Source organism: Marmota marmota, unplaced genomic scaffold (genome assembly GCF_001458135.2).
Source record: "Marmota marmota marmota unplaced genomic scaffold, marMar, whole genome shotgun sequence".
Classification (NCBI taxonomy): Eukaryota; Metazoa; Chordata; class Mammalia; order Rodentia; family Sciuridae; genus Marmota; species Marmota marmota.
Genome location: NW_026000153.1, coordinates 30,024,968 through 30,040,260, shown reverse-complemented (window position 1 = coordinate 30,040,260; position 15,293 = coordinate 30,024,968).

Below are 15,293 nucleotides of genomic sequence, written 5' to 3'. Positions count from 1 at the left end.
GGAGAGGGGGAGGGCAGAGAAGAGAGGAGGAGAGGAGAGAGAGGAGAGGAGAGAAAAGGGGAGGGGGGAGGGTGGAGGATGGGAAAGGCAGAGGAGCACAACAGACACTAGGATGGCAATATGTAAATCAATGGATGTGTAACTGATGTGATTCTGCAATCTGTGTATGGGGTGAAGGTGGGAGTTCATAACCCACTTGAATCAAAGTGTCGAATATGATATGTCAAGAAATTTGTAATGTTTTGAACAACCCACAATAAAAAATTAAAAAAAAAAAGACTAGGTATTATGTAGGTAGTAAAGTACTTGTAGACACATGTTCAGAAGATGTTTATAAGAAAGTTAGATTTGTTAATATAGTGAGGGAAATGTTTAATATACTAGAATGCATATAAAGTAGTATGTAAAGATGTTAGTTTAAAATACATTTCTAAGGCCAGGTATGGTGGCACATACCTGTAATCTCAGTGGCTAAGGAGGCTAAGGCAGGAGGATAGCAAATTCAAAGCCAGCCTCAGCAATTTAGTGAGATCCTAAGCAATTCAGCAAGACCCTGTCTCTAAATAAAATATTTTAAAAAGGGCTGGAGATGTGGCTCAGTGGTTAAGTGTCCCTGGGTTCATTCCCTAGTACCAAAAAATAAATTAATTAAATCAAATATGTTTCTAGGGATGGGGATGCAGATCAGTGGTAAAGTGCTTGCCCAGCATGCATGAATGAGGCCCTGGATTTAATACCTAGCACCATAAAAAGTAAAAATTAAATTGAATGTGTTTCTTAAAATATCACTTAATCACCATGTTGTGAACATGTCATAAATCTTTATTTCATTGAATTGATGTTACTATATTTCATTGCATAGACATCACAAATTATATGCCAAGCATTTTAGCAAAAAAAGTGGGATCTGACCATTATGTGAGCTCTTTAAAAAATTGTGCCAATATTACCCCCAAATCATTTATTACTAAACAATCTTTAGTGCAAGATTAGCATGCACAGAATAATAATGAAGACATATTAAAATTAAATAGTACAAGTCAATGTAATTATTTTCTTGTGACAGATTAGCAAATGTTTTCTAGTCTGAAACAAAAATGTAATGCATTAGTTGTTTTTATTTGTAATTATAGATGAATATTATATTTGAGAAAATTTACAATAGCATTATGAAGTATGGACTTACAAAATTTAATCTTCTGTATCCAAAGTTTCTCTGCCACTATCATTGGATTTTGTTATTTGAACCACTGTCCTCCGCACCACTCATATATGTTTATTGTTAGTACTGCACCGCCCTACACAAAGCATACAAGTCAACATTTGGAAATATACTGACAATGCATGAGTATTGAGTATTCTAGGCTTATGGATGTTGGTGTGCAAGAAGACAAGTGCTCATCCATATGTCACTGGTGAATTAATTGCTACTTTGTTTACCTTTAAAGCAGCATGATGAATAGCATCATACCATGGGATCGGTACATGATGAAAGGTTATAAACCAATTTTTGAACTGAAAAAAACATGGTTCAATGATAATGTAGGGGTGGTGATTATGTGGTGATATATGGTAGATATGCAGTAAAGTAATTTTAGACATGTATTAAAAGATCTGACATACATGTTACTCGTGCATTATAGAGCCAACAATGTTTATTCAATAAATGGAAATATATACCACATGGAATGCAAGCAAAGAAGTGTTTAAAGATACTTTTTTTCACAGGATTTTAAAACATATATTACCTTGTATTTTATAAATAGTGTTATTTCTGTGAATAGACATTATATATCTAGTAATGGATTCATGTACACATGTAAAAATATGTTTCACTCTTAGTCTGTGCTGACATAATGAAATGCCACAGATGGTCATATTATAAATTACCCAAATATAAGAGACATACATCAAGACATATCAAGACCCACATCAAGACATTTTCAAATTGACAAAATTTTAAGCAAGGGAAAGAAAATTGCCAAGCACAAGCAATTATCCCAACATTATCAGTAGATTTCTTAGAAGAAACCTTGTAATTGAGATGATATATTCAACATCCTGAAAGAAAAAAAAAATGTGCCAACTAAAGTTACTATACCCAGAAAGCCTCTTTCAAAAACATAGGGATAGGGGCTGGGATTGTGGCTCAGTGGTAGAGTGCTCGCCTAGCATGCATGAGGCACTGGATTCAATCCTCAGAACCACATAAATGTAAAATAAAGATATCATGTCCACCTAAAACTAAAAAATAAATATTAAAAAAAAATAGGGATAGCCAGCTCTGGTAGCATGCACCTGTAATTCCAGTGATGTGTCAGGCTGAGTCAAGATTACAGCACGTTCAAGGCCTGTGTCAGCAAGACTCTCAGCAACAAAGCAAGATTCTGCATCAAAACAAAAAAATTTCAAAGGACAGGGATATAACTCAATGGTAAAGCACTCCTTGGGTTCAATCCAAAAGCAAATAAAAAAATAAGGATGACAAAGACTTTATCAGACAAACAAAAAACTAGGTACCACTAGATATATCTTAAGAGAAATAGTAAAAGGATTTATTTAGGTTGAATGAAGAGTATGGTACTTAGCAATATGAAAATATTGAAAATGTAAAACTCATATTGTCACATTGAAAACACTCCGATATTATAATGGTGATGAGTAAATCAATTATTTCTCTAATATAAATGGATAAAAAGCAAAAATATTAAAAATGGAGTTGTAATAATTTGGTAAGGGATATAAATTATAAAAATATATGAGGTAACATAAAAAAACAACCTGAGAAGAAAAGGAGTAAAACTGTACAGATTTTTATAATAAAGATTAAGTCATTATTAACCTAAAGTAGCCTCTTAAATCTATAAAATGTTTTATGTATTTCTTTTTTTTTTAGTTGTCAGTGGACATTTATTTATTTATTTGTTTGCAGTGCTGAGATTCAAACCCAGTGCCTAACACATGCTATGCAAGTACTCTACCATTGAGCTACAAACCCAGCCCTTATTAATGCATTTCTTAAGGTAACCACCCACCCACACACACACACACACACACACACACACAATATCTACTCAAATTGATTAAAGATTTAAATTTAAGACCAAAAAATGAAAGTACTAGAAGAAAAATGTTCCATTAATTTGGTCTTACAATACACTGTGGTAAAGCAGCCTACAGGTTGAACAGAAACATTTGCCAACCACATATCTAATAAGGGGATAATATTCAAAATATATAAAGAAATCAAACAACTTAATAGCAACAAAAGAAAGATCAAATTTAAAGGTGGTCAACAGGTATATGAAAAGATGTTCAACATCACTAATTGTCAGGAAAATACAAGCTGAGTTATCATCTCATACCTGTTAGGATGACTATAATCAAAAAGACATGAAATAATTGTTGGCAAGAATGTGGTAAAAGGGGAAGCCTTATACACTGCTGTGGAATATAAATTGGTGTTGCCATTATGTAAAACATTACAGAAATTCCTGAAAAAAATTAAAAATAGAACTACCATATGACCCAGTGATCTGGGCGTATATCCAAAGCATATGAAATCAGCATCTCATAGATATGCCTGCACTCTTATGTTCATTTTCACCATTACTCATAACAGCCCAGATTAATAAACAATTTAAGCATCTGACAACAGATAAATGAATAAAGAAATCATCATCTGTACATATGGCAGAGTGTTATTCATCCTTAAAGAGATCCTGATATTTGTGACACCATGGATGAAGCTTCAGGACAATATTTTAAGTGAAATAAATCAGACACAGAACAAAGCTTCTACATGATCTCTCTTTTATGTGGAATTGAAAAAAAAATAAGTTTGATAAATAGATAGTAAGACTGTGATTAGTAGAGGATGGGATGGAAGAGAAATGGATAGATTCAATAAAAAGGTATAAAACTGCAGGTATATGGAATGAATAAGTCTAGAACCTAAAGTGCAGCACAAGAGCTGTAGTTAGTAACATTGTATTATATCTTGGAAAGTTCCTAACAGTAGATTTTAGGTGATCTTGTAGTGGCACCCCCTTTCTCCATAGAAAAGTCATAGCTGGGCTCCTCCAGAAATCTTCACCATGGCTGACTTTAGGACTGTCAGCAAAAGAGTCTCTGCAAAAGAGTTCAATGTAGATAAACTTCCTATTTTTTGTGTTGCCCTGTTTTACTTAGCCACTGGCCAGGAAGATACCAGCACTTCAGGTTCTGAACACCTCCTTATTAGTGTTTCACAAACCTATCCAGTCTAGCAGTTTGTAGAAATGTGCAAACAAGACCTCTGGCCTTGAGCTGGGCTTCACAGAGATATCTACATTTTTAAGATAAGTGACCAACTGGCTTCATGGTAACAGCTGGTGAGGGGGGAGTAAGAAAGGAGAGAAGAAACTCTCCCCTTCTCAGGTGTTGTCCTTAAAGGGTTAACTTGCCCAAAATAGTGAAAGAAAAAAGCTGCTTTTATGTGAACTTCTGCAGACTGTGAACTTCTGAGCCCCTCCCCTTACATGCTGGGTATAAAACTCTGAAACTACCTGAACTCGGGGTTCAGGGGATTGGTTGATTACAGCAAAAGCTGTGCCCTCTGAACCTGGCTGCAGCCAAATAAAACTATTTTTCTACTATTTTCGATGCCTTGCCTCATTTATCGGTACAACAATCTAAACCTCAAAAAATTGTAATTGTACTAAGTGAGGGATATGTTAATTAGATTGACTATAGCAATCATATACTATATATGTATATCAAAACATTGTATACCCTAAATATATACTATAAAATATATTTTAAAAACAAAAAGACTACCCCTTCTTTAAGAAAATCTTAAATAAATAATAATAAGTTAGAAGGCTATCCATGTATCTCAGAGGGTAATTAGATGAAGTTGTGAGTGGTGAACATCTCCATTCATTGACATACAACTGATGAATCATGCACACAACTAGCACTCAGGGATATCTCTTTTACATGTTTCTTTTTATCGTATTTACAAAATGGACTTAAAAATGGTAAATGATATTGCTGAGAAATGATACTGGCCAAATTATATTGTCATATTGTGTGTATATACAAATACATAACAACAAATCCCACCATTATGTGCAACTATAAAGCACCAATAAAAAATGTGGAAAGAGAAAAAAAAAGAATGGTGAGCACATCTTTTCACTGAGACAATATTGTTCTGATTCACCTGCACACCTTAAATTCTTAGAGACAACTTTTGTACATGAGTTAGCAGAATGCATTATACAGAGATAAGAGTGCTAAAATTTTCCATTTACCAAAATAACACTGTTATGAATCATCTGCACTATTTGTATTCTCTTAAACATCTTTTCATATATTTATTAGAATCCAACTTCATAGGAGACTGAAAACCAGAACCACTCAGATAAATCATTCCCCAAATCTTAATCCATAGTGTCTTGAAAGAAACTGAGGACTAGAGAAGTTATAGTTATTAGTTGATTTATACAAAGAGAATCTAATTAGAAGGACAAAGGCAAGAAAAAAGTATTAGTGAAGTGAAATCATTCTCCCATCCCTCCCTCCTACTTTTATTAGGAGTAGGGAGAAAATTTAAACAAATTCTGTATCTCCTCCTAACCAGTTCATGAGAAATAAGATCAGTTTTGTCCTGTGAGAGTCCTTCTCCTGCCCTGGAGTGAATCCCAGAAGTTAGGGTAGGAATTGTCTCCATCATGGAAGCTATTATGAAGCTCATTTTGTAAGTTCTTCTTTACTCAGGAACAGATGGCTTTATTCCCACTGGGCCGAGGGTGCAAAAGAACATCTTTTCCTCTAACTCTCAAGGTTATGGGGCCTTCTACTTACCATGTCAATACTAGGTGCTATGTGGGAATGGGGTTTAAATCCCAATCTCCTCTACTTTTCTTCTATACTCCTTCCATCTCCACTCTCCCCCATATCCAAGTCCATATTGTACCTCCCTTACCACTGAGACCTTATATTGCCAAAGAAAAGATATGTGGGGAAGGAGGACTATGAATCCACCTATATGTTGGAAACATGTTTTTCTCTGTAGAAACAAAATCCAATTTTGACCCCCCGAGTTAAGGGGCAGAGACTAGGAAAACAAAGGCTTTGTTTTCTTTTTATTCAATGAATAGCTGTTATCTGTAGACTTCTAAGAAATACAACTAGAAAAACCTGTTGATTCTGCAAAACTAATTTTACTATACTTATTGCAGTAAGAGAAAACACCACCTTAATAGTCTTAGGAGAGGAAAGTCAAGGGAAAACATTCATAGTGTTTTAGGACCTGAGCTATATTTTGGCAAGGTAAAGCAAAAGGTCATGAAATGAGTCTTAATGAATAAGCTGTCAGCTGTTATAAATAACCTATTTTAGTTGGTTTTCAATATTGTCTTCTGGAAGCAGTATTTCCTAAGGTAAATATGTTCTACTTTCACTTGTTTTCAGTATGGTTTAATCCAAGAAAGTACATCTAATCCCATAGACAGAAAATTATTTTGCTTTCTGTTCCCATAACATTAAAAACAGATTCAAACATATCTCAGCAATTGTCCTGCCAGTGAAGAAAAGCATCATTCCCAGGTCATCTAGCCTTTCTCTGAATGATACTGCTACCACTTTCAGCTTCAAATTTCTACAAATGCATTTCTACAAAATAAACTTGCTATTGATGAAATGTACTGGAGTCAGTAAATGATTCCCTAAAATATTGTACTGAGAAGGAAACAAATAGTTCTGAACCAGAAGCCAGACTGTCACTTCACTTCTCTCAGCTGTGGTTTTCTTACTTATATTAATATGATCGCCACCATAAGCATTAAGTAGATTATTTGTGTTTGGCAAAATTTGGGGTTACCTCAGTGTATTTTCCACTTTAAGAATTACTATCCCCAAATTATTCCCACAACTCACAGATAAAGAGAGTGATGGCAGGAAGTGTCTAGTTATTTTGCATGATGAAGCAAGGATCCCCCTTACATTATGATGGCTCACCAAGAGGCTTTTTGCTTTATGGAAGAAGGAGGAAATGAAGTGGAAGAAGAAAGGGAATCCTATCCTTTTAGAATAAGGGGTTATAGAGGGAGAGACAGGTCGGAATGAGAGCTAAGACATCGGACACTAGGGTTTTTGTTTAGTTCTTACAATTTTTAAAAAATCTACGTGGAAATGGGAGATTTTCAGAGAGAGAAGGAGGGAAGGAGGGAGATCAAGGACGGAAGAAAAGTAAGTGATAAAAGAAAAAGGAAATAACTATGTGAGGTAATTGATGTGTTCACTTGTTGGTCATGATTATTTCACAATGTATATCAAGTCAACAAGTTGTCCACCTTAAATGTATACAATTTTAATTGTCATAATAACACAGTAAGCTGAGAAAGAAACAATTTGGGAGTGGCTTAGCTGGTCCTGAGTTTGGCTCAGGCTTACTTATGAGAATGTAGTCAAGATGCCAACCAAAACTAGTCATCTGAAGACATGATTGGGCTGGAGAATCCAATTCCAAGAGGACTCACTCACATGGCTAGTAAGTCTATTGGCAGGAGGTCTCTGTTCCCTCACTATATGGATTGTTTCATGGAACAATTTGAATGACCTCACGACTTGGCAAATGCTTCCCCCAGAGGAAGTGACCCAATGAAGACAAGGCAGAAATCACAATGTCTTTTATGACCTACACTTTGAAGTCACACTGTGTGTGGGGACAAGGGCATGGAGTACTGCATACATGGCACATGTTATGAGCGTCTGAATGGTGAACCTCTCCCCTCATGCTAGGTGTGTGAGCAGCAAACCATTTACCCCATAGGCAAAGCCCTGGGCATGAGGCCATATGTTGCAGTCCCTGCTCTTGCTAGGTAGCCTGCTCCTCAATTGGTCACCAAAAAGACAGTTAGCAAGAAACTGTATTGGAGGCTGCCTAAAATCTGCTTAGCTACTGTCTGTGTATATATATATGGTAACTGCACAATAAAATCAGAACTGCTTCCTGCTTGGTCTCCAGAGGTCTTGATTAGCAACTCCGTAGCCACACTCTCCTCTATCCTGTTCCATGGACCTTGTCACTGAATGAGAGAGAGCCCACACACACACAATATATTGACAACAGGTAATGAGAATCACTGGGATCCATCCTGAAGACTGGCTACCCTCCTCCTGTACAGTTTCAAAATATGTCCACAAGTCATTTCCAGACCTCTCTTCCAAATGGAGATTAATTCCCTTTCCTTAAAGTTAGTTTGACTTAAGAATCCATGTCCAAACACTAGAATATGGCAAAAGAGATAGTGTGATTATATGAAAACATGGTTTCCTCCTCTCTCCTTCTTAGATCTTTTATTCTGGAAGAAGTCGGCAGACACATTGGGTGGACACTAACTATTCTCAGATGACATTCATGTGTCAGGTTACTAATTCCTATTGCCAAAAGCTTCCCTGAAAGTGAGGCCTTCAATCAACACCTGTATGAGTATGTCATCTTTGGGACTGATTCTCCACTCCAGCTAAATCTTCAAGTGACTGTAACTCTAACCAGCAGTTTGTCAGCAACATTTTGAGGGATCCTGGGCAAGAATCACCCAGTTACACCACTTCTGTTGCTTACTCACAGAAACTGTGAGATAATAAACATGTGTTGTTTCAAGCCATTTAATTTTAGTGCCATTTTTAATACAGTAATAGAAAAATGTATTTCTAACATACATCAGGATACCATCATATATAGGAATAACATTGGATGGGCATTTGTCTGGATCATCTTTACAGAGATTAATTTACCTAAGAGGACAGGTAAAATTAATAAATCAAGCTAATATTACAATAGTTTAAATCTAAGCTGGCACTCTTCACTGGAAATTCCAGCGGGTAGGAACTTACAAAAAAAAAACAGTTATAAAGAAGTTCAAAACATTTATTTTCTTTACACAGAGTGCTATGTGAATTAATTTTCTACCTTTCTACACATTTGAGACACTTAGCCTAATGCCTGTCAGGTAATGAATACTCAGCACAAATAAATGCTTTTAATATTCATAAAGATGCATATTCTACATGACCATGGCCTGTATTGGTTTTTGTGGTGTTGCTTGGATACTAACTTGTCCTTTTCAAATACGAAAGGAAATAATGCTTAGTAGGGTTTACTTTGTGTTCTTCCACAAAAACAATATGTTATATTCCTGGAAGTGTTTCAGGCACTGGGGACATAGTGATAAGCAAGACTGACAGGGTCATGGCCTTTATGTTGCCTGATGTTCTTTCAGAGGCAATAGTCAATAAATAAGCAAATACATTAAAAGGGTATAAGAGAATTTCAGACAAAAGGAAGTCCTGTGAAGAAAATAAAACCATAGAGTGATACAGGGATCTGGAATTAATGGTGGGCCACATTGTATTAGGTAGAAAAGCAAGGCCTCTCAGAAATGGTAGGTAAGTTACATTTGAACTGAGACCCCAACTGATAAGAGAAGATAATCATGCTAAGATCAACAGTAAACGTTTTTCAGGAAAAGAGAGGAAAGGTCACTGGGTAAATAATAGCTGGGTTTACTGAGCTGGAGAATGATGAGCAAGATGATTTAAGAGAAAGGTGATTAATGGTACAGAAGGGCTTTCAGAGAAGATCTGGTCCTGTGGATCTCAACCTAGATCTTAATGATCATTTAGGAGCATTCTGGAAATTCATAGGCGCATATCCGTCATTGAGTAAGTTAAGGATGAGGATGCTAGATATTCCATAGTATTGGGGGACAATATCTGTATTAGTTATCTACTGCTGCATAATATTATTTTAAAATTTAATGGTTTAAAAGACAATAAAAACTGATTATCTTACACTTCTATGGGACAGGAATGTGGGAGCTGCTTAGGTGGGTGGTTCTGACTCAGGATCTATCAACATGTACTCATGTTGGCTGTGCCTAAAAGAAGACTTGACTGGGAACAGAATATCAGCTTCCAAAGACTCATTCACATGGTTGGAAAGTTGTTACTAGCTGTTGACAGGCAACTTTAGTTCCTCATCTTGCAAGACCTTTCTGTGGAGCTTCCTGAATATCCTCACCATCTGATAGCTGGCTTCTCCTAGACAGATGATTTAAGAGAAGAAAGAGAGAATGGCAATCTTTTAAGATTGAGCTTAGAAATTATACACCATAGCTTCCACTAATAAATGTGAAAGGATACTTCATGAGCATGGGAATATGAGGAGGTGAGGATCATTGTGGACTGTCTAAGGGGGTTGGACCCAATTGTTCCATATAATAAAGAAGTTTTTACTATTACTTTAGGAAAATTTTCTAGGCTTTCCTGGGTTAAAAAACTGTTTATAATTATCTGCATCTACAACCACATAATGTTTGAATACAAAATATTCTTTGAACCATATGTTTTATATATTTAATTTTCTAGGATTTCAACCAACTATATTATAAGAGAAAGTTAAGCATATTTAGTTGGTGAATGTGTTAAAAGTTTTTTATCATTTCATATCACCATCAGCAATGTAACTTGCCATATCTGAGACCAAACAGCATACCTCATTCAATCTTCATTTGTGGTCTTCCTGTTTATGATTCTCTGTACATATATGAACATTAAATAATTTCACTGCATCAACCTATACTAAATATTCTATATAAAATACTTATTATTTCACTATAAATAATTTCTATAGTGTTTCTCCTTTATATTGTAATCAGATTGTCATGTTGTTTTATATAGTTTTAAGTTATGTTTTGGAGGTAATAGAAATTATTAATAGAATTTCAGGTTAATAAAAGGGTATTACAGAATATTTTTTAGGAAAAATTGCTGAATAAGATTGATGGTTAATTCTTCGGCTCATTGTCCTTCTTTCCATTCATGAACTGAGTCCAGGAAAGCATGAAAATGGACAAACATCTGAAAGCTAATTAGTGGAAGAACCAGGAGAAAAACGCAATCCTCAACCTCAGTCCATTGCAGACTTCATTGCCCTGAGTTCCAGTTACTCACTTACTAGTTATCTCCCACCTTTGAATACGAGCCTTGGACCATCTATTGGCCACAGTAATCCCAGGGATTCTTTAAATGCTAGCTTTCATCTCTTCCCTAGTCCTCCAAGTACAACATAGTTAAAATCTATCTTATGAACCATATTTTTTTGACAAAGCAGAAGTTATCCTCTTTATCAAACTTGTATAATTATATGTACATATAACAATATGCACAACTGGGACATTTACAAATTACAGAAAATTTTGTGTGCTCCAGACTTTTATGTTAACCATTGTGATACTAATGTACAAAGTTTACTGCAGATACCGTCAATTACATTTGCAGAACTTTATTTATTTTCATACTTTTCTCAAATATATATATATATAATATACATAATATTCTATATATATATAGAATATTAATGTACAAAGTTTACCTCAAATACCATTAATCACATTTGCAGAACTTTATTTATTTTCATAATTTTCTCAAAAAATATATATATATGGAATTGAACCCTGGGATGCTTAACCACTGAGCCACATATCCAGCCAATTTTATTTTTTGTTTTGAGACAGGGTCTTGCTAAGTTTCTTAGGGCCTTACTAAGTTCCTGAGAAACTTTTGTATTTTAACAAAAGGAAACTAAAGCATTGGAAATGCATTTTCCAAGGTAGGAGATCAGGATAACATTTTTGTTGCAAAAATATTATTTCAAAGTAAATAATATAATACTATTATGCTCTTAAAAGAAAAATGGAATAATGAAATATCAGTGGACATAACCCTTTATACAAATAAGATTTAAACATAAATAGATATGTTATTTTAAGTTAAATTGTTATAAAAATTCAAATTTGGTGGTGTGTGCCTGTAATCCTTAAGGCCAGAGGATAGAAAGTTCAAGGGTAGCCTGGGTAACTTAATGAGATCCTATCTCAAAATTTTAAGACCTTTTTTTTAAAAGGCTGGGAATATAGGCAAGGATGTGGGGGAAAAGGTACACCCATACATTGCTGGTGGAACTGCAAATTGGAGCAACCAATCTGGAAAGCAGTATGGAGATTCCTTGTAAAACTTGAAATGGAACCACCATTTCACCCAGCTATCCCACTCCTCAATCTATACCCAAAGGACTTAAAATCAGCATAGTATAGTATAGCAGCTCAATTCACATGAAATATTTATATGAAATATTTAGCTAAACTGTGGAAGCAACCTAGATGTCCTTCAATAGATGAATGGATAAAGAAACTAGTATATATGCACAGTGGTATATTACTCAGCATTAAAAGAAGATAAAATTATGACATTTGCAGGTAAATGAATGGACTTGGAAAATATGCTAAGTGAAGTAAGCCAATCCTCAAAATCCAAAGGCTGAATGTCCTCTCTGATAAGTAGATGCTGATCCATAATGGGGGAGGGCATGGAAAAATGGAGGCACTTTGATTGGGCAAAGGGGAGGGATGGAAGGAGAGGGCATATGGGGGGCAGAAAAGATGGTAGAATGTGATGGGCATTATTACCCTAAGTACATGTATAACTGCACATATGGTGCAATACTACTTCGTGTACAATCAGAGAAATGAAAAGTTGTACTGTAATTGTGTATAATGAATAAAAATGCATTCTTCTGTCAAATATACCTAATAAAAATAAATAATTTGTTTTTAAAAAGGCTGGGAATGTAGCTCAGTGGTAGATCTCCCAGTTCAATCCCTAGTTTAAAAAAGAAAAAGAAAGAAAAAAAATATGGACTTCATGTTTTCCAGATAAACCATTTTAGTATGGCAAGATCAGTTATTTAGCTCTGAAATTTTATTTCAAAAATATGGTTTTGAAAGTAAAGGCAAAAATAAAGGCCAAAATCCTGATGCCATAAGTGTGAGATTCTGAATCAGGAAGATAATTAAATGGGAAGGAATCACATTCTCTGACTAAAAGAGATTTTTCTGGGTGTGGTAGCCCATAATTACAGCTACTACAGAAGCTGAGGCAGTTGGACCACTTGAGCATAAGAGTTCTAGGCCAGCCTGGTAATATAGCAAGACACAGTATCAAAAACAAAAACAGAGACTTGTAGAATGTATTAATAATTCTATTCAATTATATGCTGTCTAAAAGGCTTTAGATTCAAGGACATAAAGTAGTCCAAAGTAAAAGGATAGGAAAAACTATACCTGGCAAGTCATAACTAAAAGAGAGCTAGAATGGCTATACTAATATTAGATAAAATGAATTTGAAGATAAAAATTTTACTAGACACAAAACAGACAGAATTATAAAAGAGCTCACCTATCAGAATACATAACAATTATAAACATATGTAAACCCAATAACAGAAACTCAAACTGGGTTTGCAGATAATTATATGCAGTGATTACAAATCTGTGAGTAAGCAGATTCAGAACATGCAATTAATGAAAATTTTTACTATTTTTGGTTTTCCTTTGAGAGTAACCTAAGAATTATTAGTTTTTACTCTAAAGTCAGAGCTTAGGTTTTGTGATAATAATTCAAAATTCGTCTAGAACTGCAGGGTTCAAGCAATTCTCCTTCCTTGCCTTCTGGAATAGCTAGGACTATGAGCTACTATACTCAGCAAATATCTGCCTTTTAAAAGAAGAACAAATCAACACCAAAGGCAGTAGAAGACAGTAAATTATTAAAATCAGAGCTGAAATCAATGAAATTGAAACAAAAGAAATGATTGAAAAAATTGACAGAACAAAATTTGGTTCTTTGAAAAAATAAATAAAATTGACAGACCCTTAGCCATGCTAATGAAGAGAAGGAAAGAGAAAACTCAAATTACTAACATATGAGATGAAAAAGGAAATATCACAACAGACACTACAGAAATACAGAAGATAATTAGAAATTATTTTGAAAATTTGTACTCCAATAAAATAGAAAATATCAAAGGCATTGACACATTTCTAGAGTCATATAATTTGCCAAACTGAATCAGGATGACATACACAATTTAAACAGATAAATTTCAAGTGATGAAATAGCAGATGCCATCAAAAGTCTACCAACCAAGGAAAGCCCAGGACCAGATGAATACAGAGCTGAGTTCTAGAAGACCTTTAAAGAAGAACTAATACCAATACTCTCCAATTTATTTCAGGAAATAGAAAAAGGCAGCACTTCCAAACTCATTCTCTGAGGCCAATATCACCCTGATTCCAAAACCAGGCAAAGACACATCAAAAAAAGAAAACTTCAAACCAATATCTCTAATGAACATAGATGCAAAAATTCTCAATAAAATTGTGGCAAATCGAATACAAAAACATATCAAAAAGATCGTGCAGCACGATCAAGTGGGATTCATCCCAGAGAGCAAGTTTGGTTCAATATACGGAAATCAAAAAATGTAATTAATCACATCAATAGACTCAAAGATGAGAATCATATGACCATCTCAATAGATGCAAAAAAAGCATTTGACAAAATACAGCACCCCTTCATGTTCAAAACTCTAGAAAGATTAGGGATAACAGGAACATATCTCAACATCATAAGGACTATCTATGTTAAGCCCCAGGCCAACATCATTCTAAATGGAGAAAAATTGAAGGTATTCCCTCTAAAAACTGGAACAAGACAGGGATGCTTTCTGTCGCCACTACTTTTAACATAATAGAAACACTGGCCAGAGCAATTAGACAGACAAAAGAAATTAAAAGGATACACATAAAAAAAGAAGAACTCAAATTGGCACTATTTGCTGATGATATGATTCTATACCTAGAAGACCCTAAAAGTTCCATCAGGAAACTTCTAGAACTAGTAAATGAATTCAGCAAAGTAGCAGGATACAAAATCAACACCCATGTATTTCTGTATTTCAGTGACAAATCCCTGAAAGGGAAACGAGGAAAACAACCCCATATACAATAGCCTCTCTCTGTCTCTCTGTCTCTCTCCATATATATATATATATATATATATATATATACATACACACACACACACTTGGGAAACAATTTAATAAAAGACGTGAAAGATCTACACAATTAAAACTACAAAACCCTAAAGAAAGAAATCAAAGAAGACCTCAGAAGATGGAAAGATCTACCTTGCTCTTAGTAGTCAGAATTAATATTATTAAAATGACCAAACATCCAAAAGCACTATACAGATTTAATGCAATTTCGATCAAAATCCCGATGACATTCCTCACAGAAATAAAAAAAAGGAGTCAAGAAATTCATCTGGAATAGTGCAAGACCCATAATAGCTAAAGCAATCCTTAGCGGGAAGAGTGAAGCAGGTGGCATAACTATACCAGA